Source organism: Leopardus geoffroyi, chromosome B4, assembly GCF_018350155.1.
Source record: "Leopardus geoffroyi isolate Oge1 chromosome B4, O.geoffroyi_Oge1_pat1.0, whole genome shotgun sequence".
Classification (NCBI taxonomy): domain Eukaryota; kingdom Metazoa; phylum Chordata; class Mammalia; order Carnivora; family Felidae; genus Leopardus; species Leopardus geoffroyi.
The window spans coordinates 113,788,596-113,816,268 of record NC_059341.1 but is presented as its reverse complement, the minus strand read 5'-3'; the positions used below and the strand labels follow the sequence as shown (position 1 = coordinate 113,816,268).

General features: G+C 41.4%; 1 long non-coding RNA gene across 3 annotated transcripts in view; it reads left to right on the top strand.

Annotated features, from left to right (window-relative positions):
* LOC123590487 overlaps positions 1-27,673 on the top strand; it is a 400,928-nt gene that overhangs the window by 311,078 nt on the left and 62,177 nt on the right. For all 3 annotated transcript variants that reach the window (XR_006708789.1, XR_006708788.1, XR_006708790.1), the window contains exon 2: positions 11,791-11,875. This is a non-coding gene — a long non-coding RNA (uncharacterized LOC123590487). The remainder of the gene's footprint in view (positions 1-11,790; positions 11,876-27,673) is intronic.

The window sequence follows — 27,673 nt, the reverse complement described above, 5'->3', positions numbered from 1 at the left end:
GCATGGCTGAGGATATGGTGGGCACAGTCCAAGGACTTCACGAAAAATTCTACCAGAGTGAAGGGAGCACACTGAAGTTTGGGGAGGAGACCTTCCTTGTTTTCAGCAATGCAGAATATAGTGTTCAGGGAAAATGTCCCCTGGGTTTTTGAAGATGAATTTGAATGGCTGAAATAAGGCACTTTGGGTAGAGTTATCTTTTTCATTCCAACATCAATTTGGTGCACACTGGGACAGGTTTTAAGAAAACAGCTATACAATAGCTCCCAGGAGCTTAGCTGGGTTTTTGTAGACAACCAGCTGCTAACAATTTTGTTTAATATGCAGTCTTAGTAAATTAAAGGAATCTGACAAATCAAGACCCAGCACGATTCTTATTTGTTTGCTATGGCGTAGCGTGTTGAACCCCAGCAGAAATTAACCCATTGCAATTTTTCTCTTCAAGACCGGCATTTTATTTTCATGCTTCCCTGTGCCAGGTGTATTTGCTCCTGACTTGGTCATCTGAGCAATTCCTTAGTTTAATACTTTCCTGCCTAAAAAAATAGATGCGTTATAATAATACAAATGTTAGAGTCATGTTTATTTCCAGTTCTCTCTCTCTGTACTTAAACTCCTTGAAGGTGGAATGGAAGGGAAGGGGAGGGGAGGGGAGGGGAGGGAAGGGAAGGGAGTTTTCTTCTTTTGTATCTTAACCTATCTACATAGCATTTGCTTAGTCTTAAACCTGCCTGGTGTACATTTTGTTTTCTGTGGATATGGAGACCCTTGTCCATTGGACACAAGGAGACAAATGGAGGAGAAACATTCGAACTGCACTTAGCTACATCTCCATGGAAGTGATGTGCAGAAAAGGGAAAGGTGCTTGCTGGGTGCACCGAGATACCTAACTGACTAACTTTTTCTTTCTTTCTTTCTTTCTTTCTTTCTTTCTTTCTTTCTTTCTTTCTTTCTTTCTTTCTTTCTTTCTTTCTTTCCTTCTTTCTTTCTTTTTCCTTCTTTCCTTCTTTCTTTCTTTCTTTCTTTCCCTTTCTTTCTTTCTTTCTTTCTTTCTCTTTCTTCCTTTCTTTCATTCTTTTATTCTTTTGTTCTTTCTTTTGTTCATTCTTTCTTCCTCTTTCTTTCTTCCTCTTTCTTTCTTTCTCTTTCTTTCTTTCTGTCGGTCTTTCCCTTCCTCCCTCCCTCTCTCCTTCTCTTTCTTTCTTTCTTTCTTTCTTCCTTCCTCTTTTTTCTTTCTTCTTCTTTCTTTCTTTCTCTCTTTCAAGGTTTTATTCAAGGTTTTAAATTCCAATTAGTTAACATAAAATGTAACAGTAGTTTCAGGAGCAGAATTTAGCGATTCATCACTTACGTACAACACCCAGTGAGCATCACTTATATTTCACTTTCCTCTACCTACACAGGATCCTGTTGCCTGCAATAGTATTGTAAAGTGTACATGCTTACTAATTGATAGATAATTATTCCAATGTTAGTTGTGAAATAGTTGAAATAACTGGATTTTGCCATTCACACCTGCCAATGCATAGAGCCAATAAGCCAAACGAAATCCTAACAGGCCAAACTATAGCTCTCCTGTGATGAAGCAGCTGTTTTTCTTAGAGCACCAGAGCCACCCGTCTTCCTGGCAAAGCTGCGAAGTAAGCCAAGTGTGTCCTAAGTGCCTCTGGTATCTCCTGCCTTTTCCTCACCTCGTGCAGGCAGTGCTCTCCAGCTTTCTTTCAAGTCTCCCTTTTGTTTAGCCTCACCTTGGACTAAGCCCACCCTCCCTCCCCCACAATAGTCCCCCTCATCTTCCAGATTTGGGGTAGAAGTGAATATTTTTTCTCTCTCTGGATTTAAATTGAAAACATGACAGCTTTTGCTGACATGATTCATAATTAGGGGTGTGTGTGTGTGTGTGTGTGTTACTGTGCCATTGAGCACAAGTGTGTGGGAGTTGCCTTAACATGGCACAGAACACATTCCTTGTATTCCTGCATCGTCATCATTTCAGTCCCATTAATTTATGGTTCCACAGAAAATCTCATGTGTGAATCGCATGAGCTTTGCTGAGCTCATTGTGCAGAAAGTCAGTCTGTATAAATATTCTCTAGGCTTCACATTTTCACTTTAAGAGGCTTAATATTTGCCCGTCATGGGCCCCTTGGCCTTTTAAAAATCTTGAGTGACTTATAATTGGGCAGACAGTTTGTGAAATATTCATATGAAAACCTTAAAACACGAGAAGAAAATTAGAATCATAGGCATAATTTAGAGGATTAGTAGTGTGCAAAACAAAGTACCTTTCTACAAAATTTTGATGATCTTGTAGAAAATTAAAATCGTTCATGACCCAAGGACATCCAAAGTTGGGATAAGGGAAAGTTTGGGGGAGATGATTTAAGTTGAAGTGTAACTTTGTGCCTGGGGCAGCTGATATTTGCAAATCTTAGCGTACAGGAAGTGGTGAAGCCTACCCTTGGAAGCAGTGAGAACAATTTGAAAACAAACCATCTACACTAAACTTTTAGGGCCGGTTGAGAGGCCAAGTTCGGCTCAGGTCATGATCTCACAGTCCATGAGTTCAAGCCCCATGTCGGGTTCTATGCTGACAGCTCAGAGCCTGGAGCCTGCTTTGGATTCTGTGTCTCCCTCTCTCTCTGTCCCTCCCCTGCTCACAGTCTCTCTCTCTCTCTCTCTGTCTCAACATAAATAAACATTAAAAAATTAAAAAAATAAATTAAGCTTTTAGCAAGAATGAGTTAAATGCTGTGGGGAAATGAAGATTTCATTGTGACAAGCAATTCAGACACATTAAAATTCTAAAACTAAGCAATAAAGAAAAAGGAAAACATGGTTAATCAGAAAGACAAGCAAAATATAAAGATTGAAAACAAAAATAGAACATGCATTTGGAATTTGTAGTGATTTAATTCTGGCTCTTATCAAAATATAGTTTGTATGTTGTTCATATTTACTTAAAATATATTTCCCAAGTGAGAAAAATAATTGTATTTACATTATATGGTAAGTGTACCTTCAATTATGTTTTGAAAAGTAAATACTAGAGAGTGTAATAATGGACCTCAGAATAATAGAATGAAATGCCAATATGCCCTGGGTTTTTAATAAAACAGAGCTTATTTTTATTGCTTTGTTACTAAGAAAAAAAAACCCTGAAGAACATATGTAAAGAAGCTGAGGAAAAACTTCCGTGAGTCCAAAAAAAAAAAAAAGCCAATAATTTTGAATGACGTATAAGTAGAGCAAATTATTTTAGCAAGTCAAGAGAATCTGGAAATACCAGGTAAGCATTCTTTTTCATTGGCATTCCATATCATTAGTCATAGGAAGACCATCATGTAGTTAGATGTGAACAATTCAGAAGGGGTGTGGCTGGGTGCTGGTCAGGTAAAGCCATGAATTTGTTTTAAAGATTATTTATGTATTTTGAGAGAGAGAGAGAGAGAGAACATGTGAGTGGGGAAGGGGCAGAGAGAGAGGGAGAGAGAGAATCCCAAAAGCAGAAAAAGCAAAAGCACAAAGGGGAACCATTGCCAGTGGCCATCATAGCTGGGTGCCAAAGATTTGTTGTTTACAGTGGCCGCTTCCAATGGTAGCTCTTTCCTTTTTCACGCATTTTGAATGCCTCTGTAGTTTTCTAGGTAAGGATGATTTGTTGGTTACTACTGACAGAACTACAAAAGAATGCTTTTAAATACCCATTTCAAACACAAGACCATTGGAAAAAATGCTATGAAAATCACTTAGCCCAATTTTTTTTTTTTTTTTTTTTTTTTTGGCTGGAACACCTCTTCTGTCCTTCCATGGAGTTGTTACTAGAACAACTGTAGTTTGTCTTGACACATAATGACTTAGGTTTGTTTTGGAAAGGCCTTTTGTTAATAAGTTTGTTTTCCATTTGGGTGTGAGTACTAATGTCCGGGGCCAAGTCTTGCTTTGTTCCTTCATTTGCTTACTGAAATGTCAATGCTATGCTTCCTTTGATTAAAATCATAAAATATATGATTAAATATTTTATAGGACCCATCACACTAGGACCAGTGCCTGTAGGGTCAAAGTGCATTCTTCCGATGAGCACATGTGTTGTTCAGCAAATTACCCCTGTAAAGAGGCGTATGCACAGGCTCTCGAAGGCCTCACAGCTGCGGGGCCCAGATGTTGCCTGACATGTACCGCTGGGGTCAGCGTGGGAGAAGGAATCATGATGCTTTGTGGACAGCTCTATATTAAACTCTACATCAGTAGCAAAACACAATCCAAAGCGATGATGGATGAGCTGGCTTGAAAGCTGTTGAGTATCGCTTTGTCACCATTGAAAAGCATTACTCTTCACACAATGACAGCCCCATTAACCTTTGGGACTGAGTCTCCTTCACTGAAATCATCCCAGACTTTCTGCAAACTTTGCTTTGAACGTAGTCAGTGGTATCCGAAAGCAACGAGATAGCTTGAGAAACTGGACATTGAAGCATTCTCTGACAGAAAATATACGAGGTGTGGGCATTCCGTGTGCTAAAGGCTGAGAAAGGCAAGATGCTCATGTTGATCTCCAGCCTTTCATCCTATGTTAGATTTTGTAGAACACACTTGGAACTAAAGAACTTGGGAGAGAAATCAAATACCCCAAATCAATCCATTTTAGAGCACCCCTCCTAGTATTCGATCTGTCTTCATGCAACACCGCTTCCCAGAAGTATCAGGACTCTTACGTTCAAAATTGGACTGCAGTTCATGAGATCTGCTGACGGTGTGCAGTGTACTCACAGCCCAAGGCTAATGCAGCGCATCCAACTTGCAGAGCGAGAGAAAGGCTGCTCAAAGAGTTATTACCAACACTTAGGAGGAATTTCTCGTTGGTTATTTGTAGGAGACAGACAAGGCTAGGCTCACCAGAGTACTGATAACGTTCCTGATAAGGTTAAATTAGCTGACTGAAGCAGTAAGAAAGATCCTGAGTTTCAAAGACCATGCAAGGAAGCCATCATCCAGGCTTTCTCCAGTTAAGAAGGATATGTTATTCCCCAACAAGAGAGGTAGATATGAAGATGCTTTTATTTTTTTTAAAGTTTATTTATTTATTTTGAGAGAGAGAGAGAGAGAAAGAAGGGGAAGAGAGAGAGAAAGAGAATCCCAATCAGTTTCGACACCATCAGTGGAAGGTCCGAAGCGGGGCTCGAACCCATGAACCGTGAGACCATGAGCTGAAACCAAGAGTCGACGTTTAACCCACTGAGCCACCCAGGTGCCCCTGAAGATGGCTTTAAACAGATCCCTGCTGTGCATGCGTTGCTTCATGTTAATTTAGGTACTCAGACCAAAAAGGGGGATTTGGAGAACTCTCAAAGTGGATATTGCTTCCAAACTAATTCTGACTTCCCTTAGGTCATGGCAGTATTCATTTGTTCATTAAACATTGATACCATGTCAAGATGAAAAGACATAACTACTATCCTTGAGAATGATTTATCGCTGGGATATAGATTGATGTGTAGACATTTACAAATAAGCTCTCCAGTGCTATAAGGAACATACGTTTGCAATGCGATAGGAGCCCTGAAAAGGAGTACTGGTGTCAGAGAAAACGCTGTGAGGCTTTTGAAGTACAACCTGGGGAATGAGTAGGTATTTAATAAGGGGATGGTTTAGTTGAGTGGTGATGGAGAGGACAATCCAGGCAGAGGGAACTGCATGTGCAAAGGTATAGAGAAAATAATCAGGTATGGCTGGTGGCGGGGGTGGGGAGAAGGCATAAAATGACAACAAGTATTAAGGTGGAACCAGATCATAAAAAGCTTCATATGTGATGCTATTGACAGAGTGATTATATATAATCTTTTTTTTAAAGTTTGTTTATTTAGTTTTGAGAGACAGAGAGAGAGATTGAGTGGGGGAGGAGCAGAGAGAGAGAGAGAGAGAGAATCCCAGACAGGCTCCATACTGTCAACACAGAGCCCGATGCAGGACTCGAACTCACGAACCATTAAGATCATGACCTGAGCTGAAGTCAGATGCTTAACTGACTGAGGCATCCAGGTACCCTGTGATTATATGTAATCTAAACCAGAACACTTCTGAAAGAAAAAGAGAGATGTTATTAATAATCACTCTGCTGAATGCGTAAGCCAAGAATGCCCTTGAAGAGCTGAGACCTATCAGTACCCTAGCTACAGACAAAGGGGTACGCTGAAGAATATCAAAGAGGAAAGTGCTGATATATGATGTCTATATTAGACTGATACTAGTGTGATACCAGCGTGAAGGCTGGATTAGATTTCTAGACACTGAAAACTAGCATGTAGAAAGAATGTTTTGCCAGCGACATGAATCTGAGAGCTCACCTTTTCCTGGATGGCTAAAGATGAAATTGGGTCATGAGACTTTTTTCACCCCATTCGATGTTCAAGAAGTGATGTTGCCTCGCGCTTTTGAGTCTATAGAAACATAAAGTGCTGGTGAGCTGGCTAGTCAGCAAAATGGGGCCTCTTTACCTGATTGTCTTGCTGTTTTATAAAAGTCAAAGAAAAATATCGGAAAGAGGGTTGTGGAGCTGGCGAATCACTACTACTCCTTCTTTCTTAGTGGCCCCAGAGCACTATTATTTATGTAGCTGCTGCAGCTGAATCAGTGCCGTGCGGCCCACTGGGTCCCTGCACGGTGCTCCCTGCCATAATGGGTGGATGGGACCATGAAATGGAGGTTGAGGGGGAGGCTTGGGGGCTGCAGGGCACATTAAAACTTCAGTAAAATTACTCTTGTAAAGCAACTGAACCAGAAGGGATTGCAGCTGTGTCTGCTTCCTTGTACAATGTCTTCAGAGTCAGTCTAAGCCAGTACCTTTAGGTTTTATTTCTTCCGTCTTCTAGACTCTGATTTGTGATTTGAAGTTTTGCCAGTGGAGGAGTCCTGGGTCTTGGAGGCTCTTCTGTTTTGTATTTGCTTTCTGGCTTCCTTCTGTGTTCATTAATGACCAGTTTTCCTAATGCTTCATTTTCACATCTTATTTTACATTTTCCTTTTCCAGCTATACATTTTACAACATTTCCCCGAGGCAAAATAACGCTAGTCAAATTTTCAATAAAACAGTTTTGTGTATGTATCAACCAGTATAAACATATTATGGCTCTAGGCACTTAGCCTTTTCGGAAGGAGTGCTGATTCTCTTATTTGTATATTTCTTAAATATCCTTGGTACAAAATCTTACTCTAAAAAGTATTCCTTTGATGTAAAGAATCCCCGTGTTCATTCATCTGTATATTAAACAATTATTTGTTGAGTATCCATCATGCTTCCGGCTCTGTCCAAAATCCTGGGCCCACAGTGATTGGAAAGACAAAATCCTTACACTTAAAGAGAGTGCAATTTCTTGCTGGTAAAATGGGGGGGGGGGGGTCATGGAAGGAAACAGGCTATTTATCTGTAGCAGTCGTTCTGAAAGGGTGGTCTCAGTACCACCAGGGACCTTGTTAAAAATGCAAATCATTGAACTCATCCCAAATCTATTCAACCAGAAACTCTGAGTTGGAGCCCGGCAGTGTTTGCTTTAACAAGCCCGATGTTTGACTCTGATGCACACTGAAGTTTGAGAACCTCTGAGCTACAATATAACGAGATATACGTGTTGGGTGGTAGACGAGGATGTGTGGGCTAACTCAGTCTTGTGGCATGAGAAAAAGCTTCTCAAGGAAGTTATTTCTAAGTGGAGAGCTGAAGGATTGGTAGGAATTAGCCAGGCAAAGGGGAGGTGGGAGTGGACAGAAATTCAGCCCGAGGGCGGGAGGTACTGAGTCAGTCTAGAGGTGCAAAACAGCAGAGCTTGTTCAGAATTCAGGAGGAGTTCAGGGAGGCTGGCAGTGCAAATGGTGGAAGCTGGGGAATTGCTCACATCTCTCATCAAAGGGCAGGCAAAGTCCCACCATCGCATCTGCTGACAATGTATAGTGAAAACCACAGCGGCTGTCAGAAGCGACAGGTAGGTTTGTCACACCAGGAAGTTCTAGTAAGTCAGACTAAAGCCAGAGGGGTAAAAAATACAATTGGGAGCATGCAGCTAGGGAGCTTCTGTGGTCCAACTATGCAGACTATGCAGGGAGCAGGAAGACTAACCCAGAAAACGTGTGAGCTCAAATCATGACTCCTCAAGAGAATGGTGTCTTTTTGCCTGTTGGGGTTACCTTAACAAAATACCACAAGCTGGGTGGCTTGAACAACACAAATTAATCTTCTCATAGTTCTAGAGGCCAGAAGTCCAAGAGCAAGGTGTCAGTAGGGTGTTTTGTTCTGTTTCGTTTGGTTTGGGTTTTTGTTCTTGTTCTTTTAGAGGCTTCTCTCCTTGGTTTGCAGATGGTCACCTTCTCGATGTGTCTTTACATGGCGTTTCCTCTGTGCGTGCGTATCCTGGTGTCCCTTTGTGAATGCCAATTTCCGCTTCTTATAGGGACACCCGTTGATACTGGATTAAGGCTCACTTTTGGAGGACCTAGTTCAACCTATAACAGATGACAATAACAAGCAAGACTCCAAGTTCAGAAGAAATAGAATTAAGACGTGAACCCAGAGGGGTAGTAACGTGTCAAGAGAATTCAGGAGCTTTGCACCCAGAGGTAGGGGTCCAGTTAAGAAGATAACCTGGTTTGTCACAACAGCATACCAAGCCCTTACCTAGGGTTTCTCAAAGCTCCCTAGGCTGAAAGGGGATTGGTTTCATATTTGGGGCATCGTGAACTCACAGGTGTGAGAAAATAAAAGGTGATACTGTGACAAAGTAAGTGCACAGAGGGATACAAACTAGTTGGCCATAGAAAGAAACTATATAGTGAAATGTCACCCGATTTGGAAATCGGAAAAGCTGAATTTGAATGTGAGATTTGTTGCTTGTCTCTTGGTGAAGAAATTCAAGTAACTATTCAGTCTTAATTTTCTCTTTATAATAAGGGAATCCTACCAATACCTACTTCTCAGGAATAAGTTTTACATATGTAAGCTGCTGTCATTAACGTCGTACGTAACTTTTTTATTGAGAGTTTTCTATAACAGATATTATTGTAAGGCCTTTAAATGTAAGGTCTTATTTAATTGTAGTCTGTATTTACAGCCATTCAAAGGTATCTGAAATAAATGTTCAAAGTAATCCACATAAACAAATAATGTTTATCAAAAACCACCTTTCTAAGAAATGGTTTTTCAGTATTACTTAGTTGGGGGCTTTCCAAGTTCAATGTAAGTGATCAGATTTACCCACAGGAACCTATAAGTGAAATGTTCCATATGGAGAGAAAACCAAACTCTGTGCACATAGAATTGTCATATTTCAAATAATTCAGTGACATGGAGATTAGATGTCTTGGAGATTAGAAAAAATGATGGTAGGCCAGAGATTATGAAGGGGTTATAACCACTTCATAGAATTATTCGATCTTCTCTGACTAACCCACCTGTATAGTGAGGACGGGTATGTCAGGATGTCAGACCTAGAAGCCCGGCCAGAAAGGCTGTTCCACAAAGCTCATCTAGTTTTCTCTGCTTGCTGAGCAATATACCCGTGGTCTGTGATTGCTCAGGTGGGCATATTAACAGGAACAGAAAGAGCGAGTCAGCCATGGATGTCATGTGTCAATGAAACCCAAAAAGCAGTCTGTTCTTATTGGACTCCTCCATTTGTTTTACAAAAACTTCAAGGGCACTTTGACATCGATTATTCAAAATATGAGAGATTCAATAATAATTTCAGTATAGGACTAAAACATGATGTGAACGGAAACTTATTCCGGTTGGTTCTTAGCACACAGAGGGGCTTGCTACTGCCTGTGGGCAAGGGCCAAGGACAACTTGACAGAACAGAAGACATCTGAGCTGGGTTATGATGCTGAACAGGAAGCATCTGTGTGAATACATAAGAAGCAAGATTTTGAAAAGAAGATTCTGATGTTCAAACCATGGAGGTTTGAAATCACTGAGGAAGAGCTAAGTCTTTGGGCAGATTCATCACCTCCAAATCATTTTACATTTTACATTTTACTCTGTAACTTTATGTATGCCTTCCATCTTCCTTGCCTCTCCTCCGCTGTGTGGGAAGAGCTAATGAGAGGCAGTACACATCAACAACACAATGGAAGAAGGGAGGAAATTGAGGCCAGGGATTCAGCACCCTGACTTTCTCCCCGCTGGTTGCTGCAGACTGGCTGTGTCCCCATACTAAAGGCCACAACTCTGAGTAACCCCAATCTCTAGATGCTGGTAACGGTTCTCTCCCCTCTTTCTTCAGAGCCTTGATTTTGGGTTTCCTTTCCGCTCTCCACATTTGAGTGAGTAGATATTCCCTTTGTACCAACTTCCCTCAGTGACCTGACTTGGTATATTTACATAACCACACAACTGAGGAAAAAGCAAAAGTGCATTCTGCCTGGAGACACCTGTGCAATTACAAAGCCAGGTTGAATTGATTTGATTTTTTTCCCCCTCTGTTCTTTCATTTCTCTGTACCCACTGAAATGAGTGGCTATTTAATGTTACCAAGAATGTACACAATGATTCACAAGTTGCCATTTGAAGGATTGGGAACCATGAGTAGTGGAAATTATTTCATGTCAAATTTTTCTATTACTATACAATAGATTTCATATTTGTAGGTCTTTAAAAGTCCTCAGAGATTATCTAATATTAGATATTAGATAGTCCAGTGTGCCTACAATGAGCTCATGAACAAAATCATCCAGAGAGCTCTCTAAAAATATAGAAATATATGTATTTATCTCACCAAGATCTCCTGCATCAGAATCTCTGGGGGCAGCATCTAGACTTTTATTTTATTTTATTTTATTTTATTTTATTTTATTTTATACTTATTTATTTATTTATTTACTTATATTACTCTGAGGTTTTCTGCACTATGATTCTTACCTAAGAGGTGGGAAAACTAAGGACTACAAAGGTTTTGTAACTTGTGCAAGCTCAGATAACAAAACAGGCATAATCAGAATGAGAGCTACTGCCCTTGACTCTCAATTATTGAGAATGAGGGAAATCGGAAGTGGGGAAAATCAACAGAAACTCTGTAGAGAGAGTAATGCCCTAATTTGGAAAAGTGTAACACTGAGCCCAAATTAAGGAATACAAGACTGTGTTTCCCAATTCACCAAGCGTCCTCCTGTACCTCACACAGCTTTTTAGACTTCTATCGTTTTGGTTTTGACCTTTCAGTGGAGGTGTTTCTCACAATGAACATGGTAACCAGCAATCACCTGAGCCTATTTACATACTAGGATTGCAATTCCACAGGAAAGACTCGGTGTTCTGATAAGTAATGGAAACAGTCATTTCATAAATCAGAAGATAACCTCGAGCCATTGCTTTGAAGTCTCACTGATATTTTCCAACTCATTTCCTAAGGAGAGAAAACCTGCCAAAACCCTCCATGAAGATAAACAGTATTTGGCTGGTAGAATTCCAGAGTCTGGAGACAATGAATTGATCAAGTATTTTCTACGAGAACATAATACAAAATTGTTCAGTTTATAAAAGAATCTCTTCTACTACAATTCTTTCCAACGATAAGGAATTAATTTATTCTGTCTTCACTGGTGAAGTAAGAATAGAATCAAAAAAGAGAAGTAACCTGCCTATTTCAGTGTAGATGAACTTCTTTGACTCCTGGAATCTCACAGCAGATATTTGCTGACGTTCTCAACAATCTAAAACCAGAGAAGGGAGATTTCCCAATAGCAAAATATGATTTCAGGTTAACCCATTTATCTTATCCTCTGCTATTTTTCTCTTCATCTGTTTAGGTTATTTGAGAGTGGTTGAGAATGTTGAAGAGGCATCCCTGGTATGTTCCAGAACAAGTAGGGAAGTACGACCACTCTACCATTGGTGAGTGTCCTAAGATCTGCAGTGTCCTTCATTAGTTTTGATTAACCTCACTGCAACCATTTGGGGCTAAAGTTACTCACCTCCACACTGTTTTCTGAGTCTTGAGTTGCAGATGTCTCAGGTACGATGTTCAGGTTCACAAGTATCTTCAAAACTTATCTATACAGATGACTGTAAAAGAAATGTGATGATACACCTTATAAGAACACTAGTTACAGGTGCAATATGCTTTGATTAAAAAAAAATAGACAAATATTATATGGTATTTTAGGTCAATATTTAGCAGCGAACCCTTCGGCATTCTTAGTTATAGGTGTATCTATTTATTTATTTGTTTGTTTTAATGTGTATTTATTTATTTTGAGAGAGAGAGTGAGCACAAGCAGGGGAGGAGCACAGAGAAAGGGAGAGAGAGATTGCCAAGCAGGCTGCATGCACACAGCCTGACACTGGGCTCAATCTCATGAACTGTGAGATCATGACCTGAGCAGAAATCAAGAGTCAGATGCTTGGGGTGCCTGGTGGCTCAGCTGGTTAAGGCCTGACTGCAGCTCAGGTCATGATCTCTTGGTTTATGAGCTTGAGCCCTGCATTGGGCTCTGTACTGATAGCTCGGAGCCTGGAACCTGCTTCTAATTCTGTGTCTCCCTCTCTTTCTATCCCTTCCCAGCTTGTGCTCTCTCTCTCTCTCTCTCTCTCTCTCAAAAAAAAAAAAAAAAAAAAAAAAAAGAGTACAGTAGGAGGCTAAACCGACTGAGCCACCCAGGGTCGTATAGTTATAGGGTCATATTTAAAACAGCTTAGGGGCGCCTGGGTGGCGCAGTCGGTTAAGCATCCGACTTCAGCCAGGTCACGATCTCACGGTCCGTGAGTTCGAGCCCTGCATCAGGCTCTGGGCTGATGGCTCAGAGCCTGGAACCTGTTTCCGATTCTGTGTCTCCCTCTCTCTCTGCCCCTCCCCCGTTCATGCTCTGTCTCTCTCTGTCCCAAAAATAAATAAACGTTGAAAAAAAATTAAAAAAAATAAATAAATAAAACAGCTTATATATGGTATTAAAAACACCATAGAAACTGGAAATCATTTACTTTAGTGCCTAAGACCTTTATTTCTCTTATTTAATTCTCTCGTTCTTTATAGTTCTGAATTCCCATGCCTGTTTGGAATAATCTCAGATTTTCTTAAAGACTTTGATATTCTAAGAAATACCAATTTTAGTCTTATAATAAAAGGATATTTAAGTGCTGAAATCTCATACAGTATACCAGCAGAGGTTAACAAAGTGTTCAAGCCATCAATGCTCTAAAAAACAGAAAACCTATATACATTAGGATGACAGGTGTCTCTGTCTCTTTTATTTGGGAGTTTTGACCAAAAATTGCCTTACTGGCCACTTGGAGTCACCAGTGCTCTCTCCAAACCTGGGAAACATGTGGCTAAAAGTTTGGGGATTGAGGGGGAGGGGATAAAGAAAGTGTTTTTCCTTAAGTCATAATAACATTGAGAAAGTTAATAGTTTCTGCTGTACGAAACTACAGAAACTTTAGTTTCTACACAGCAACTTAATAGTTTCTGCCTCTTTTATATGGCAAGTTGCCAATCTATGCCATTATTGATCTGTGACAAGTATAACAGGAATGGTTTCAACATTTTAAGATCCCATTCGTAGTCTTTTACCATTTGTCTATTTTCAGATGACAAAACATTTTAAAGTTGCTTTAGAACTCTAAGTTTTAAATGTTTTCCTTTCGTGTGATACCCGAATCCTAATCGTCATTCTATGAACTTGTTTCAAAAGTAACAGTAATCATTCATAAAATATCCGTCACTAGTAATCTGCTTTCTCCAGTGTCTTAGGTTGGGTTTCCTGGGAGCAGAACTGGAGAAAGGAGATCAGCAGAGATATTTAGTTGGGCAAGAGCCTCGCAGAGAAGGAAATGAGGGAAGGGCAGGAGGAGGAGCTAAGCAAGGATGAAGTCTCACCTGGAGACACTTCAGCCTGATCCTACAGGGGAGCTCCGGAGCATTAATTACACCCCACAGTAGAGACACGAGCACCACCATTTTTATCCGTGGTCAGTCTGTCATTGGCTGTGGGTTGTAGAAGGATGGAGTGGGGAGGACAGAACCTCTCAGGCTAAGTAGTATTGGCTTAAAGGAAGAGATTCTTTGGAGAAGGGGGTAGTTGTGAGCAACTATCATCTCAGAAACTGGGGTATGCTGCCACAGCCAGCAAAATGGATCAGGGTGTGGCTGCATCACCACCATCTACCTAAATGAACAGAACTCTTATTTATTGGCTTCTGGGCTCATCAGAAGTAACTACCGTATCAGTTCAACAGATTATCTATGACAGCTGTTTTTCTTCTCCTTAACTTTTTATTAATCAAATGAAAAGAAGAGCCCACCTTTGCATAACAGATGGAGATAGATTAGATTCCTCCTCCTCGGTGTGGTGCCAAAATAATCTGCAACTTGCGTTTTCTGGACCTCGTTTTTTTCAGTATGTGAGTAAAATTATAGCAGTTTTCAAAGGTGCAAGAATTAGCAATCTAGTCTTCTTGAATGTGAAGAGATATTAACATTTGGGGAATTATTGGTTACATAAATGGTTCTGAGATTAGCCTCCATTGCGTTCGCACGGCAGAAGTTCAAAGCTACTGGAGCAGGAACAGCTGGCCCAGATGAAGCATGTCCACCATGCAAGACTCATTCTTGGCCCTTTACATCTGAGGTCACTTTTAACCCTCTCAACATATCTGCCAAGTGGAGATTGTGCTCCCCTGTTCCTCTAAGAAGGAAACAAGGCTCGGTAATTTTGAGTGACTTGCCTGAAATTGTTCAGCTGATGGAAGAGCCAAGAGGTGAACACAAGGCTAAAATATTCCCACTAGCATCAGGTGTCTTGCTCTATCTTAGTATTCAGATCAGTAAACTCCCTTCCTAATTTGGATAAGCTGCTTACAATGAGAACATTTTCTCAGTAAATTCTTCTTGGTAACAGTATGGCTTGTCATGTACTTTATTCATTTATATTTTTTATTTTTTTAAATGTTTATTTATTTTTGAGAGAGAAAGAGAGAGCATGTGCGAGTGGGGGAGGGGCAGAGACAGAGGGAGACACAGAGCCCAAAGCAGGCTCCGCCTCCGAACTGTCAGTACAGAGCCCAACACGGGGCTCGAACTCACAAACTGTGAGATCATGACCTGAGCTGAAGTCAGACGCTTAACCGACTGAGCCACCCAGGCACCCCGTCAAGTACTTTAGCTTATGGTCTCACAGAAAGTGCCAGAAGAGTATGATGGGAAAGGTTATTTCAGATGTTCAAAACGTATTTCTGGGTAATCATTATAGCTCACTGGCCCAATCTAAAATTTCAATTCCTCTCATGTTGTCTTTTTGTAAGACTGTGCAACAGAGCCCTGAAAAATCATACCTTCAGCTACTTAAAGAAGAGAAGGAAGTTGTTTTTATAACTCTTCATCGAATTCTTTCCTTTAGTTTGTTTTACATGGCATTCCCCAGTTCATTGATGATCTCTTTACCTTTTTTTTGAGTTCTCAGTGTCAGGGGCTAAAAACGGGGCCTCATTTTCCTCAATGCATGTGCCCAGCATGATTAAAAGAAAGACTTACTTCATGGGTGCAGTAGCCCCAAGAGAATATGTTTTAAATGCAGACATTGTAGGGGCGCCTGCGGGGCTCAGTCAGTTCAGCATCTGACTCTTGATTTTGACTCAGGTCATGATCTCATGGTCTTGAGATCGAGCCCTGCATCCGGCCCAGTGTGGAGCCTGCTTAGGATTCTCTCCCTCTCCTTCTGCCCCTCCCCCACATATACTATCAATCAATCAATCAATGCAAACATTGTTTTTTGCTGTCATTTGCTTTATGACTCATTAAGAATAACCAGGTCTGTTATTTATCCATATTTCACTACCATGTTTTTCTTGCTGCTTTTTTCTGCTTTATATACATTTTTTTTTTAATTTTTTTTCAACGTTTTTATTTATTTTTGGGACAGAGAGAGACAGAGCATGAACGGGGGAGGGGCAGAGAGAGGGAGACACAGAATCGGAAACAGGCTCCAGGCTCTGAGCCATCAGCCCAGAGCCTGACGCGGGGCTCGAACTCACGGACCGCGAGATCGTGACCTGGCTGAAGTCGGACGCTCAACCGACTGCGCCACCCAGGCGCCCCTATATACATTTTTTAAATTGCTGTATTTTACTTTTCTTGTGTTCCCATGCCTCTTTAATTACTCTTGCCAAGGTTCTGCTGAGGGCGTTGCGTTGTCTCTTTCTACGCCCTGTGGGAGGTATCTGGCCCCAACTGCTGATGCACACTTAACTGACATTTCCTTAGAAGGTGGGATATATAATACCTCTTCCCCCTCATCTTTGGGTCCTAGTAATCAATTCCAGGGCAACAAGGAACATCACTGAAAATTTTGTCGTAAATACATCACCTTGTTTGAGTACCCCCAAATCCGTTTTTTCATTTGGGGAAAATGAAGCTCAGCAAATTTAAGCAGTTGATGTAAAAGCACACAGACAATGGTGGTAGTTTTGGGATACAAGTTCAGGCCTGGCTGGTTCTAGGCAACACAGGCAGAGGCATAAGGATTCCTGAGGCTGAGTCTTGGGAAACTTTTCTATGGATTTCTATTGTCTCTTAGATGAGACACAAGAGCATAAAATATGCAAAGACATCCAGGGCTGCCCAGATATTTTGGGAGATAGAGCTAAGAGATCAAATGGGGTCCCCGGGCCCATGCCCTGCCCCCTTTCCATTCCACCCCTGGCTCTGTCCCATACAATGAGGACTGTCCTGCCCTCTCTTGGATGTGGGGATGCTCTCAGAAGGATGAATCTGGGGAAGGGACCTATGCAAGTCCCAGAAGCAATCTCAGGGCCATTTTGACAGGGCAATTCAGGGTCCCGAGGACTCAGAGAAAGGTCCAGAAAGATGGGGAACCTGGGTAATAGATTTTTATGTACCATTTACCTTGGCCCCATATATTCCTCCCTTACAGAGAGGAAGGCAGTTGGCGGAGGGCAGTGCAGGCCAGGCCACGGGCCCCAGTGCCAGGGACCAAGGACAGTACTGAACGTGGCTCTGGAGGACAGCTGACTTCACAAAGTAGCACCACTCGTGTCATCAGCACGCCATCAAAGGCGCAGTGTGTTAAACCTGAGCTGAGGCCAGTTTGCTATTACGAAGCGCACCTCACTATATGAAACGTCCTTTCTCTGTTTGCTAATGCAAATAAGTGGTGAGGGAAGGAAGGACACATACATGGACTGGCACGCTAAAGTGAGCCAATCATTGGTTTAAGAGAAAACACAACAAAAGAAAAAGTGTCTAGGGAATTCTTTTCAGTTGCTAGTTATTAAATGTCTTTAACTAAATATTTACTCAGCTACTTACTTTGTGCCAGATACTGGAGTTACATAGGAAATAATAATAACAAAGACGATTTTAATAGCAATGTCAAGGAGATAACCTGCTACATACTAGGCACCAGGCAGTTTCGGGTGCTAAGGTTGTGTTTTCTTTTTAAATTTTTTAATGTTTATTTTTTGAGAAAGGAAGAGAAAGAGTGAGTGGGGGAAGGGGACAGAGGATCTGAAGCAGAGAGCAGCGAACCCGACGTGGGGCTCAAACTCACAAACCATGAAATCATGACCTGAGCCGAAGTCAGGTGCTTAACCAACATGAGCCACGCAGGCACCCCCGCTAAAGCTGTGTTTTCAACCAAACAGACCTGACTCCTACCCTTATGGAAACTCTAGGTATGCGATAGGCATTTAAAAATGACTTACATGTGAAAATAATTACAGTTATGATAAATGGTACTGAGAAAATCTGGGGGCTCTTTGCGGTTTATGTTGTGGGCTGAATTGTGTCCCTCCAAAGTTCATATTAAACCACCTTAGAATGTGACTTTATGGATATAAGGTGTATAAAAAGGGAATGAAGTTAAAATAAGGTCATGAGGGTGGGTCCTAATTCAATAGACTGGTATTCTTATCAGGAGAGGAAATTTGGACACAGACTTACACAGAGAAAAGACGATGTGAGGACACAGGGAGAAGAGGACCATCTGCACATCAAGGAGAGACGTCTCAGAAGACACAGCCCCCTCTGACACCTTGCTGTTGAACTTGTAGCCTCCAGAACTGTCAGAAAATAAGTCTGTTGTTTAGGCCACCTGATCTCTGGTAGTTTGTTTTGGCTGCCTTAGCCAAGTAATACAGCATGTAACATGGACTCTGTATCTAGTGAGGGATGGCTAAAAGAAAACATTTTTGAGGATGGTTTCTAAATGCCCCAGGAAGAAATCAATTGTTACCCAGATGTCCAGGGGATTAAAGGGAGTGGGGAAGGGTAGGTGGAATTCCTGGGAGAAGGTGTGGATGGGCAAATCTCATGAAACAGAAGAAATGATCTGAATCATGGGCGAACTAGGAAAAGACTTAAGGAGGTGGAACAATGAGGAAGAGGGGGGACAGTGTTTAAACAATTATTTGGGCTGGTGCAAGTGGAAGGTGTTGTGCTATGGCAGAAAGTTCCCGTTCCCAGCTCAACCTTTTGCCAGCTCTAGGAGCCTGAACTTCCTCGTTTATGGGTGTGCATGCCTTATAAAATATCATGATAACCAGAGTAAAGGCTTTGTTCTTTGTTCTCTGAGAAGAAAAGAAAGAAGGAAAGAAAGAAAGGGAAAGAAAGAAAGAGAAAGAAAGAAAGAAAGAAAGAAAGAAAGAAAGAAAGAAAGAAGAAAAAGGGAGAGAGGGAGGGAGGGAAGGAAGTGAGGGAGGGAAGGAAGGAAGAGAGGAAGGAAAGAAGAAAGAGAGAAGAGAGGAAAAGGCAGAGAGAAGAAGAGAGGGATTAGAAGGAGAGAGGGAAAAGAGGAAGGGATGGGGAGAAAATATGAATTTATTTGAGAGATACGGCTGTACAGTTGGGCACTTTTGAATTACTGACTGAGCATGCAACTTTGCGTGTAAATAGCCATAGTGCCTTATCATTACTTTTACAAGAAAATATTACATCAGAACCAGAAGCTAGGCCTCGTTTTTTGCCATGTGTATTTATCGACACCTAGCGGCAGGATTCTGCATTGTTCTGGCGTACTCTTGAAAAATACGTTGTTCACACAATAGAGATTTCAAGTCGTGCTAAAAACCGATGTTTTCACTTATTTGTTCTGCAACTACTTACTGAATCCATCTGAATGTATCCAACGCTGTTTTTGTGTGGGAACTCAACTAAATAGAGTTCTACATTCTTCTTTAACATATATGATATACAAATTCAACCATGTCAATAGCCACCGTTTATTGAGGACTTACGAAGCACTGGGCTAGGCAGTTTTTGAACATCATCTCTTTTGAACTTGGCAATCAAGTTCGGAGTTATTATCCTTTTCCTCAAATGAGGAAACTGAGGCTTAGAAAGTTAAGCCAATTCACTCAAACTCACACAACAGTTAGTTGAAGAACTGTAGTTAGATCCTAATCTACGGGTTGTAGAGTTCGTGTTCATTCCACTCTACCACACAGCATCTGAAACAATTCCTTCATAACTTTACTTATTTATATATATGAAATTCTTTAGTTTATATGTATTTGTACTTGCATTTATATATTTATGTAGATGTGTATGTGTATTTGTCACCTACTATACGCATGCCGGGGACAGTATTAGATAAGAGTGCATATATTCATTCACAAAATATTTACTGAGTACCTACTACATGCCATGTGTTATGTTGAGTACTGACGGTACAATTATTGGCAAAAAAGATATGGTCCCTGTCTCCAGTGTTCTTAGAGCCCTGTATGGTAGAGGGACAATTACAATTGGGATGTACTTCCTCAGGAATGACAAGTCAAGGGGTACCTGCGTGGCTCAATTGGTTGAGCATCTGACTTCAGCTCAGGTCATGATCTCGCGGTTCGTGAGTTGGAGGCCCACATCGGGCTCGTTGCTGTCAGTCTGTCAGTACAGAGCCTCCTCGGATCCTCTGTCCCCCTCTTTCTCTGCCCCTCCCCAGCTTATGCTCTCCCTTTCTCTCCAAAAGTAAAGAAAACATTAAAAAAAAAACTTTTTTAAAAAGGAATGACAATTCAAGTGTACATATACATAAGTATCTTAACTGTTCTTAAGATCTCAAAATGGGTTTCTCCAAGGATGTGCTACTTCAGCTGAGATCTGAAGGACAAATATAACTTAGACATATGTGTTTTTAGAGGACACGATGGAAGGGGCAAAAAGGCAGACGAGAGGAGTGTTTCAGACAGTGGGGACAGCATGTGCAAATGCCCTATGGTAAAAGAGAGGAGCACACAGTCAGGGAAGAGAGAAAAGAGGGAGCATGCATTCAAATGTGACTGGGGAAACAGAGAAGTAGACAGATAAGAGGAAAGGCACTCGGCACACTTGCCTATCATGCAGTGATGCGATGTATTTTCAGCAACGTCAGGGCACAGGAACTCTCCGTGTGCATCTAGCTACTGCAAAGGGATGCTCCAATGCTGGGGCAAAGGAAAGTTAACATAGACCCAGGGCAAATTCTGTGTATGGTACTTACTGGGGCTGAGGCTGGGCAGTTGGCCATATACTGATGCAATTCCCCTACAACATCTGGGAATGCAAGCAGTGTCTTTCATGGGTGGCTCTATTCCGTGGCACCTTCCATTCTTATCTACGTGATCCCCTCATATCCACTTCCATAAACAGACCCCCAACATCATCACCCCTTTGATCTTTGCCCTCCTTTTTTTTTAAGTTTATTTATTTACAGAGAGAGAGAGAGAGAGAGAGAGAGCACAAGTGCATACGCAGGAGAGAGGCAGAGAGAGAGAATCCCCAGCAGCTCCAGCGCAGAGCCCAATGAGGGACTCGAACCCATGAACTGTGAGATCGTGACCTGAGCTGAAATCAAGAGTCAGATGCTTAATCGACTGAGCCACCCTACCCTCTTTGTCTTTGGTCCTCTTCTACTATGTGGGAGGATATTTTTTGCTAACCAAGTACTCCCCCAACGCTAGAAGAAAGAAGAGCCAGATGTCTTTTCTTATGCCACAAAGACACCATTTTTTCCCCTCCACTTTCTGCCTGGTCAGACTGCCCTCCAGGTGCACTGGGCACGACTCCACATGGATGAGAGAGGGGGACATGAAAGCGAATTACTAGTAAAGAGAAAAATAAAGGTCATGGGGTATCTCAAAATATTATCCCGCCACTTCTCCTGGAAAAACTGCTCCCCTGCAAAATGCTATGAAGTTCTCTAGATGTTCGGCTTTCCTATAAAGTGGAAAAGGGTCTTCAGTTTCTTTCTCTAGGACAATAGCATCCCCTTTCAAAGCAACATTAAGATTGTATGAGTGGTGTTTTCCACAGGTTCTCCAAGAGTCAGGTGAATGAACCTAAATGCTATCTTTGTGGATGGGTATGTATTTCCCCAGGCCCATTCCTATGGCGGAGAACCTTCTCCCAATGTTGGTTTCCCTCTTAGTTACCTCTGCCTTGTCTTGCAAATCAGAGGCTCTACAGTGGGGTTTGAGATTTGGCCCACAGACAGGCACATGGCACCTCTGTCCAGATCATACCATTATCACCCCACTTGACTCAGTTTACCAATTACTTGGTGCATTAGAGCCAGACTCCTGTGTCCTCCGCAGAAAGCTGTTAATATCCTTGTTCACCTCTCTCGATGAGAATGGTCTTCCTTCTAAATCTTCCTCTACATGACAGTCCACTCCCACCCTAGTGAAGTGGCTCAACTTGGTCAAATCTGTTTTCCTCCTGTGTCGTGACTCCCCCCATTACATTTTAGATAAGGGTGGGATTCCTGCCAGTAGCTCTTTCCCTCTCACCCAGCAGTCTTCAGCATAGAACAACACTCTGTCCTCTTATTGCAGGACCTGACACCTTACCCTGACATCATAGCATTGCGTGTTGTGGTCTGCATTGCACTAAACTATGTCAGAACTTGGAAAGTTCAGGGACATCTGGGTTGCCCAGTCGGTTAAATGTCCGACCCTTGATTTTGGCTCGGGTCAGGGGTGTGGAGCCTCCTTAAGATTCTCTTTCTCCCTCTCTCTATCTGCCCGTCCCCCTCAATTTTTTTTTTTTTAGAAAGTTCAGTTTCTGTAACATATTCTTAAAGCAAACTGAAAACTGAAAAAGATGCCCACGAATTATTTCTCTATCACCTACCATAAAGCAGAGATCAGGAGCAAACCAGGATCTTCCTGGATGGTAAAGAGAAGAAAATATAGTGGCATCATTTCTGGTGTCATTATGGGAGTATACTAGGAGAGCCAGGTACCAACGGGGACGGGTCCACACATCTAGTAGAAGTTGATTTTCACAAGTGACTTATTCCATCATTGCGAGTTTCTAACTCTCTGGTTCCAAAGATTAGAGATGTGTGCCCAAGTTAACTCCAGGGTTTGCTGTAATGAATAGATGTCAGGCCAGGTAAAGACTGATTGTCCTGTCTATTTTTCCTTCTTTCCATAATGGAGTACACATGAGATGCCTGGACATCTAGTAGCTATTTTGGAACAGGAGGTGATGTTGAGGATAAAAGTCACATGCAGGTGATGGTAAGGTGAAAGATGGGGAAAGGCCCCGTAAGGATAATTTAGCAGAGAGGGCTTTACGTCTCCGGATTTATTTCACATGAGGAAGCATTCAATTTCTTTCTTGGTAGACAGCTATTATTTCTGGTCTCTGTTTCAAGCCACCAATACAATTCTCAACTTATACACCGTGAGGGTGGAAAGTGATCTAATGCTGTGTAGTTGGTATTTACCTACGTGGGTACGGGTGGGAGGTCCCTCGAACTTTTGCGGACAGAACTATGTAGAACCACTTTTCACTCTCAGAAATATATACCTTCCCTTTGGAATCTTACCTTCTAGATTTCCTGACCTCTCTCAAGCCCAGGAATCATTGTACTTTCCTTTTTTTAAATTTTTTTAATATTTATTTATTTTTGAGAGAGAAAGAGACAGACAGACAGAACGTGAACAGGGGAAGGGCAGAGAGATAGAGGGAGACACAGAATCTGAAGCAGGCTCCAGACTCTGAGCTGTCAGCACAGAGCTCGATGTGGGGCTGGAACTCACAAACCATGAGATCATGATCTGAGTCGAAGTCGGAGGCTTAACCGACTAAGCCACCCAGGAGTCCCTGTACTTTCCTGAATATGGTGTTTGCAAGAAGGTTTCTGAATTTCTGCATTACGTACTAGAATTATAGGCTGTTACTTTGTCTATCATTGCCATTTGGAATCTAATTAAGCATTGGAACGTATGCATGTGAACTGTTGTCATGCAATAATTCAAAAGGTAGCCCACAGAATTTTCTGTGATTGAAAGTTTTTAGGCCAGAAATATTAACCTGAGGAAAGGATAATATGTCTGATACTCAGAAAAATCCCAGCTACCGAAAGCTATTGCTATGTCCCTGTTCCTCCTGTGGACTTGAAAGTTAGCATCTGAAGACCATCGTAGGATTAATACAGGGACTGCAGGGAAGGCGGCAGAGAAGTAGAAATGAGCTCCAGCTGGGCTTACCCTTCTTTCCTCCTTTAGACTGAATGCCCCACCTTTACTCTGGTAATTGAGAAGTCAATGAGATCTCCTACAGGAGCCACAAAATCCAAAGAAAGTTGTTTCATTCCCTCTGATTTATGGGCCCACGCACATTGGTGATCAGTGAGATTTTTTTCAGATAGAGTGATTTCTCCCGGTTGGGACAGAGCGTGCCCAGTGTTTTCCACGATTGCAGAATTGGTGATAACCAAGGGGCAATTTCAAGTCTTCAGTTCCAAGTCAGCTGGCACCTCGAAGTGTTGTTACTTGTGTCCTTTCAGAATTCTGTTGGGAATAATTATGTCACTTAAGAGACTAACACTCCGAAGTAATTCATATCCCCTAATAATCTTTTCTGTTAATGAGCACTGACAGTGGTCAAAGAAATAATTAGAAGCATCCTTTTAGGACTGAGAGAATCCCACAAGGCATATGTAAACAGCTTGCCTTTGTTTTGCCCTCTTTGGCCATCCATATTTGGTTAATACCCACTTCTCAAGATTAGCCTTGATAACCACTTGTTCTCAAAGACACTGTCCAGGGTCGCTTGGCCTCAGAGTCAAGTGTACTAGTCTAGGTCAATGAAATTCTTCAGCATAAGAAGTTCTCAATATATCTGTATTTTGTCATCTTCCTTATGAACCACCGTGATGATAGATGCATGTGAGCTACGGCTGTGGGAGCTAGTCAAACTATTCCCTCAGTCAAAGGAAATTTCTTTCTTCTTTGTTGGACTAAAAATCTGAAGTTTTTCTATCTCCTTGACGTGTAGACGCATAGCAAAACAGTCTGGAAGAATGTAATTTTAGGCTTTCACTGTACATGGAAATGTCTTTTTGACAGAGTTATCCTTACTACTATATTTTGAAGGACTGACAAACTCTTCGTATCCTGAGATAGCCCAGAAGGGAACAATTTGGAATGAACAATATGTGGATAGATGGTCTTCGATCAATGTGTCTAAAAAGCAATTCTCTGAATGTCAGAGGTTGGTGAAGAAGACTAGAAGGGATTTGAAAAGGGAAAAGCATGACTTCTAGGCCATTAAGATTGTTTTTTTCAAATACTTGATATGATGAAAGAGATAGGAAAAAAAACCTTCAATAGTTTTTAACACATAGAACTGAAAGACAAATATGTAATATAGAAATCTACGGGATGATTGGTCTAGATGAGCTTTCATGAAACCATTCAATTCTCATCATTTTCCGTCGACTCTTTGGGTTATATGCTATTCCACAATTTAAAATGATCTTAGCTTTTATAACTACAAACAAAATATCAAACTTTGGTATAAGTTATGAAATTTTGGATCCAAACCAGATTATTTTGTCATGTATTTGGAACGACAGCCATGAGTTCTGAAAATATGTACCAGAACTGGAATATTTTTATAACTATAGGATGATTCTGTTCTCTTGTGAGGTTTTATTTTTTGTTTGTTTGGGGTATTTTTGGTGTTTTATCCTTCCACAGCTAGAATGTTCATCTTTGGTTTGTCCCATCTATGTCTCTGACATTCCTCTAGTATTGCTCTGACCATGCTTCACGTTTATTTTTTCCTATGTGAAGCTTGTTCCATCTCAGCAACCCTTTTCCCCCTGCAACTTGGCAGAACGGAACTCTTTTTGTGTATAAGCACTAAAGTTGGTACCAGCATCCACGCTGATATCTGTTATCACAACACACTATATCTATTAATGTCTGTCTTCATTATTATTGGACTGCTTTCTTCAAGGGTAAAGTCTGTGTTTTCTTCATTTTTGTATCCTCCCTTCCCAGGACAGTGATGTGGCCACCACTCCATACATTCTCCTGGAAGCGGGCAATGAATAGATGAGTGGCTCTCAACTGTTAATGCAGCTTTAAATGAGATGCATCTGTCTCCTTACCAAAAATCTAGAAAAAAAATATGTATTAACTTAGATTTCTTTTTCATAACTTATTGTTTATAAAGTCCTTAAAATACTCTGCTGTTCAAATGCTACAACAACAGCCGTATCACCCCATTTTAAAAGTAAGACCACTCAGGTTCACAGGAGTTTGTGTAAGTACCTAGAAGACAAGTCGAACATTCAGCCACAGCCACATGCTCCATAGTGCACACTGTTGAGGGAAATAGCAACCAAGTGGGATAGTTCTGCAATTAACTCTTTGTAACATAAAGTTTAGGTCATTTCCTTTTTTTCTTTTTTGATTCATTTTCCTTATGTATAAATAAGGGAAGTAGATAAGGTGACTCCTGAGTTCTCTTTTGCTCACCTACTCATTAGAAACTCTGCATCTGGGCACCACATCATCTGACCACGAGATGGCGCTGCAGCTTAACTCAGTGCCCCAGGCAGCAACCCCAGCAAGTGAGGAAAACCGCCCAGGGCGAGTCCCGACAGACAGAAGTTTTCCAAAGACAGACATCCTATGATAGTGGAGAATTCTCCATGTCTCCCGTTTCCAACGTGACTTCCTGAGTTTCCCGTATGGAGAAAGTGTTTTAGGATGCCAGCCATCCATAGGCGCAACCAAGAGGAACAGTCCCCTTGGGCCACTGCTAAGAACACACCTGAAGAAAGGAGCTTATTTAAATGACTAAAAACAGGGGCGCCTGCGTGGCTCCATGGGTTGGGCATGGGCTCTTCATTTCCGCTCAGATCCTTATCCCAGGGTCCCCAAGTCAGGCTCCCCACTGAGCGTGGGCCTGCTTGGGACTCTCAATCTCTCTCTCTCTCTCTCCCTCTCTCTCTCTCTCTCTAGTAAAAAAAAAATAAACAACTAAAAACAAAGTATAACATCCATGTCAGGGCAACCTTCCCAACTGTAAAAATGCCGAGGTAAAGACTGTGGGTCCTCATCAGACTCTGAGCTGGGTTTTTTTCCATTGTTGAAGTCCCAATAAATATATACAGAGTGAATAAATGTACTAAGCATCTACTAGGAGGAAATGGAGTGAGGCAGGTAGGGAAGAGGAAGTCACTTTCACAATCAGACTCATGTACGTAATGCACACTCACTGAGCACTTTCCATGTGCCAGGCTCTGTGCTTGTTCTCAGGGAAATAGCACGATAATGCAATGGTTACCATTGCTTACTTACTGCTAAATGCCGGGGACTGTGCTCAGCCCTCTAATATTTCACTTGTTAAATCCTTAGGATAACACATACTAAGGGTTATTATCCCCTTATATCGATAATGAAAAGGAAGGGCAGAGAAATTAATCAAACTTGCTAAGGTCACTACCAAGGTCAATGACTCCTGTTTTTGCAATACTGGAAAGACAAGGAGCCCACTGATGATTGAGTGGGGGGGAGGGGGCATGCCAACAAATAAAACAGCCACTCTTTTAGAGAACAGCTAGAAGTGCCTTTGGACACTTTCAGATCACTGATTCTTTGCCTTGATTCTTGAAATTCACTTCCACTGGCTCAGAATAGGGAAAAGATAGATTTCTGATTTGTCTCACAATAGCTGTTGTCTACTAATTCCCTCATGGCTGTGGGGTCTTCATCTGGCTTTCTTCATGATCCTTAATACAGGAAATTTTATTACCTCAATATTTCAATCGTTGCTACTGAACTTGTACCCTGGAAGATACTAGTTCATTGGCAAGACTTCTTCAACGTATGCAGAAGCTAGAGAAAAGGCAAAGAGAGAAGTTCTCAGGGTGATGTTGTAAGATTCCTTCATCTAGGCTTGATTTGGATATGTGCTCATTTTTAAAAGTTTATATTCCTTCTACCAAATTATACAGGTCATTTGTAAGTCTGGCTTCAATTTGAGTACTTTATTTTGTTGAGATTACGTATGTTCCTATTTTCCTAAACTAGTGGGCACATTTCTGGAAACAAAGAAGGAAGAAAACAAGGAGCGATCTTTTATTCCCCTGGCTTATAATCTAAAACTGACCAAGAGTCCCATAGCATGAAACATTAAAGAACTAAAAGCACAATACATTTTTTTTTTATGACAAACTAAAAAAAAAAAAAAAAAATGGAGGAAAACTCTAATCCAATCAAAATCCAATCAAACAGCCTCCTCCCAACAAAGGCTGGCACTTTGTGTATACAAACCGGTAGCAGAGATGTCGTTAAGAGTTAGGCCTTTCTCATCAAGGCTAATCCTTTCAAAATAACCTCAGAAGTACGGAGCACTGACTGAGAGACAGACATTGGGCAGCATACAGAGCCAGTGTC